Raw genomic sequence first — 6,000 nt, forward strand, 5'->3', positions numbered from 1 at the left:
ATAGGGAAAGAAAAAAAATGCTTCAGTGTTGAAAAAAAAATCGAATTAAATGATTATCAACTGAATTTTCCAAAAAGAGAGGGAAAGTAACCATCAAACAAATTTGAATTAAGTTGTAGTATTTATCCACCAAAATGTATAATAATATAATATTTATACTTTAAGCATTTTAAATTCTACCTCATACAAAATATATGAATAATTTTATGAGAAGAAAAATTACCCACTAAATGAATTTGAGTTAAAATGTAGTATTTAAGCATATTTTTTTATAAAATGTGTCACTTTAAGTATTTTACATTGAATAAAGCTTTTTTTTCACTTTAATACTCTAATAAAAAAAATTGCAATATTTTTAAAATATATATTATATTATAATAAAAAAAATAGGTGTGAACGTATTTATATATTCGACCTCATACCTTAGATATATAATATAATATTTAAAATAAAATATATTACACATGTATAGATGAACATTGATGTAATCCTTGACTGCATATTTTTAATAATATTCTCATTTATTTATCTTTACTCATTTGTCATTCTTTAATCCAAACTACCATCTTTTATAAATGTTGGTCATAACTTTGTCTCCATTCTCTTTGAAGACAACTCAGGTTAGGTAGAGACACTTGTATTCATCAAATAATATTAATTTTGCACCAATTCATAGCTAGTGGTCCTTTGTGTGGGTGAGGGTGTTATTTTAACTTCAATATAGCATATGAAAATGTGACTTTAGCTAGGGATATGACTCAAAAGAGTAAATGTTTTCACAAATCTTGAAAAAAATTTAGCAATAGATTTGATGATATTAGTTGTTTCATACTGTTGATTATTTACTCACTATCATCAATTAGGTTCTGGTAGAGTCGATATCAATTATGTTCTGATACAGTTGATATAGTTTCACATCGTTCAGAAGTCGATAACAATGACAGTTTATATATTTCTTTTTCCAATCCACCGAAATGCTTTTTAAAAATAAAATTGTGACGGAACACCAACTTCTAAAACAGACAATACCTAAAATGTGATGATTAACTCTAACGACACTATCTTTCAAACTTGAGATCGAAATAAACTGTTTTAATTCTTTTTTATTTTAATTTATTTATTTTTTATTTTTTGTATGTTTTTAAAATATATTTAAAAGTGTTTCTAGTTACTAATTTCTCAATATAATAAAAAAACAAATAATAGATTACCAAAAATTTAATTATCACTCGTTACTTTTTCGATCAACATTTCATAATTTCACATTTCATTTTCTAAAATATACATGTAACTTAATGTTATATATATATATCACTGTAAGATCAACTACATGTATTACACCATATTATCCAGTTGAATTAAAATCTAAAGTTTGAAAAGTATATTTTATTATGAGATATCTCTTATATAGAGATTTTCTCACTTATAATAATAATATTATTATTATAATAAACTAAAAGAATTTTTTTAGTGTATCTTTTGTTATCACAAGAATAAAAGTCTCTTATCATATATATAATGTTGCCGGAGACACAACGGTACCGTAAAATTTGTCTCTAAATTCGAAAATGGTTTGTTATCAATTTTCTAATGTCTCTTCTCTTTTTCACATTCTCCATTATTAGTGGGTCGTTTCTGTACATTCATTTGTTAATTGTTTTCACATTAATTGAATAAGCTATAAAAAAGTTAATGCATACCTACTCTTATATGGGATTAAAACCTAAATGATACTATATTTTGGTTTTATTATGTAAATAAATAGATTTCTTTTTACCACCTGATTGAGTAAATTGTGCCAAGACAAATTTGTTAAGAATTCGTGTGAAAGACACAAAACTTCACTTAAGATGTTGGTCAATATAAAAGTCGTGTCAATGATATATAATTTTGGTTTAACTATTTCAAAATAGAAATCATGAGGGATGGAGATAATTTCACTTAAGATTTGAAGATACGATGCGACCACACTATTAGATGAGGCAAAAAAAGTTGGACTTGGACAAGATGAAGCGTGTCACAATGTTGATGAAGTGAGTGTGATTGTGCGACGAGAAACTTCACGTGGATCTCAAAAGTGTGATAAGGGTAATGGTGAAGGAGGAGTGTGAGATCACTATGAAACCATTAAAGAATATGAGTTTGGTGAAATCGATGGTGTACGAGATTATGAGAATTGAGCATTTGCTATCCTATCGTTTAAGGTGAATAACATGTACAAATTTCACATTTTGTGCATGTGTGGTACGATCTTAATTAGCTTTAACTTCAAATCTTAAACAAAGTCACATATCCCTTCTTGAAGACTTTTGTTTACAAACATTTGACAAAAATTGTGAAATTATTGACACAACTTTTGTGTTATCCAACGTCTCTCGAATGAAATCATGTGTATTTTACATTACTTATTCTGAATAAAGTCATGTCATATATCAATACGATTTATCAAATTCTATAATAATAAATTAACTATTTACATAATAAAAAAACTAACTACTTATAAAATACTACTCTAAAAGTCTTACCCGAAAAGTTATTATCATCAAAATTTATCTTTTATAAAAAAATGATGAGAACCATAATATCTAGAAATTTTTTTTTACCAATTCCATATATATATATATATATATAAAATAGAAAATATTCCAAAATAAATATTCAAGTTTGTTTATGAAATATTGTGTTTCCTCTTATATGTGTCTTTGATGTTTGATTCATTTATATATGAAAAAATGGTTAAGGGACTCATGAACCTTCTTTTTTAACACTACTATTATTGTCATTGCTTCAATTGTCACATATGTTGTGGTTGTCGCCCCTTAGACATGCAAACTGTGAAAAATCACCTTCTCTTCACCAAACTTTCCAGTTAGGTAGATAGTAATTGTACAAAAAAAGCAAATTAATTTAGAAAATATATTAAAAATTGTTTTGTGATACAAATAAGGAATATTAATTTATATATAATATAAAAATATTCTACCATTTCTTTACCACATTATTCATCTAGTTAGCACTTTCTTTAATACAAGAACTAACATGTCAATCAAATTAATATTCAATAATCAAATTTCATAAAAAAAAAATCATTCATAAATCTATCCACCAATGTCCCAATTTTTTATACACTAAATTTAATATGGATTAAATATTTTTTTTTCATCTACGTACTATAATGTAAAATTAACTTTTGCTTTTAGTACAAACATTAGACCATCAGAATATTATAACATTTATATAACTTATAAGTCATTTCAATAAAAAAATAAAATATAATAATGACGAATTTCAATAGTTGTCTAAAATATGTATTAAGAACGAAAACAAATTTCACCTGAAATTGCATATAGTGATATGCAATAACCATACATGTTAATTTAGTGTTATATGGTGCACGAGATAAAAAAAATCCATGTACATGCTAAAGTTGTTAAAGAGGGGATAACGATACATTAAAAATCCACATTTTTTATGTATCCATATTACAATTTTTAATACTATTATTTTAATAATTTTTTATATCATTTATTTTTAAACTTATTATTTAATATATATATTTATTTTTAAACTCATCACATAAAAAATTATTGTATATAATTCTAAGAATTGTAAAAATATATTTTTGTGATGAAAACGGAAAGAAGATAGTATTGCTATCATCACATTTTTTATTTATTTTCTGGTACTTTTATTTTAATATATTAAAAAAAAACTTCCATTCCAAAAGATACATGTATTTTTTTTTTAAAAGTTTGAAATTGATTAAATAAACCTGAATTATTGATATTTTGCTGTGACATCAATTCAAAATGTTTCTGCAGAATGATGAATGGTGGTTCAAGTACCAATTGTGAGAATCCAAATTCAAATTTGTGGTCATAAACATGCAGAGATTTCTGACAGAGAAAGGAACAGAGTAGGAGGAGTAGATGGAACCATGTTAAGAGTGTAACAGCTAGACAAAGGTAATTAAAAACTTTGGAATGTTTTGAATTTTTTTGAGCCATATGAAAGGGATAATCTTAAAGAAAAGAAGGACAATTTAATATGATAAGCATGTGACTTAGCAGCTTTGGGACACGTATATATCTTAAGGGCATGTGGTTCCTCTATGTGGCCCCACATCAACTCAAACTACCCTTTCTTCATAAGTCCTATGTCTTAATAGATCCACTTAAGTACATTCATAATCATCATACAATAATTAATCACAATTAATTTAACTATCATAAGTTTTAAATCATTTCAACCACTCAGTTTATGTTTAGTTTTATAAAATTATAATTTATATCTTATGTTATTTTTTTAATTCATATATTTAATCATACCTAGAAGACTTGCATGGCAAATTAAAAAAATGGTGCATAAGTCAATAATCTATCATCATTAACTTTCTTCTTAAAAAAATGGAAAGGAACTCCTTTAATTATGGATCATGGGTAGAATTTATTTATTTATTTATTAAACAATGACATGAGAGTGTAATGGTTTATTTCCAAAATATATGATTTTTTTTTCACATATTTTTTCCTTGGGATATATGGTTAATACAATAAAATATAGTTGTTAATGTTAATTTTTTACTTGTGAAAATGTTTTATTGGCTAAGTGTTCACCATATCACATGATAGTAACTAGTGGACCCTCCTATTGGAGCCAAATTCAAGATCCCCTTTATGGGGTTTAAATTTCTTTGTTGACTTGTCAAAAGTTAACTGTTATTGGTTCTTTGGGAGAGATGAAGATGGCAATGACTAATAACCTAAAATTTTAAAAAAGTTAAAGTCCAAATCTAACTTAATTTTGTTTCAATATTGAATGCATATTTTTTAAACATTTTTTTTTTCTTTTGGGTTCACAGTCACAAACATGGTGAAGGAGTGGTGAAGGAGCTTTCCTTTGTTTGTATTAAAGCCAGTTCATTAATTCCCACGTTTTGAAAGGAATAATCAAATAATTAGAATAGACAATTGCTTAGGATAAGTTATTTTTTTGGTATAAAGTTGCTTTATCCATATGTTTGGAGGAGTGTTTAAACTCATGTCCATGATGAGTGTTGAACACGAAATCTATAGTAAGCTTTTGATTTTCAATATTTTTATGTTAGAGATTTTAGATTGATAGTAGATAAAAACATTTTATAGTATCACTTATGAATCGATTTTATAAGATTAAATTATACTTAAAGTTCATTTTTTAATATGGTATCAAAATCATTTATATTCTATTTTAGTCAAGTTAGTTGAGCTGATATTTTTTTTATCACCAATAAAAAATAAAGAAAGAAAGAAATCTTTAGAGGTGATCCAACTCATGTAGAAAATCGCATAGAAATGAATCACTCATCCTCCCATAAACTTGTTACTAACTTAACAAAACAATTCTCCATCACTTCAAAGACTCTACCTTGACCCTAAAGTGAAATTTGTCATCTTTTGAAACATCCTGGGAAAAACTATTGCTCCCACTCTTAACAACCTGTGCAAAAGAATGTTGTTGGATTTTCTTGCTTCAAACTTTTCGAGCTACCACAGTCTTGGGTTTAGAATTTTCCTCATTCTTTGCAAACGCATTCTTACCATATTTAGGTATGTTAACCCTCATCTTCCAAGTTCCTATCCCTATTGAATCCAATTTTCTTTCCTAGACATGTGCGTCCCTCACCCCTTGAAATCTAACAAACTCAAAAAGTTGTTTTCTTGTGTTTTATTTTCGGTAAATGAAAACGTCTAAGACCCTTCCCCATCTTTGAAAGACTTTCCACATAGTCTCTTCATTGTACTCATTCGGGAAATTTGTGAAAAAAAAAACTACGTATCCACCATCTTCACCAATCTAACTTACAAAATCGCACATAAACGAACAACATCTTTCTCTTACATCCTTACACAACCGCACCGCACTTGTTTAGCTGACCATAATATACAAGTGAATGCAAACTTTACTTCATGAATCGGTTTTATAAGATTGAGTTAAATTTAAAATTATTTTTTATAAGTT

The sequence above is a fragment of the Phaseolus vulgaris genome, chromosome 10 (assembly GCF_051622355.1).
Source record: "Phaseolus vulgaris cultivar YP4 chromosome 10, ASM5162235v1, whole genome shotgun sequence".
NCBI classification, from domain to species: Eukaryota; Viridiplantae; Streptophyta; class Magnoliopsida; order Fabales; family Fabaceae; genus Phaseolus; species Phaseolus vulgaris.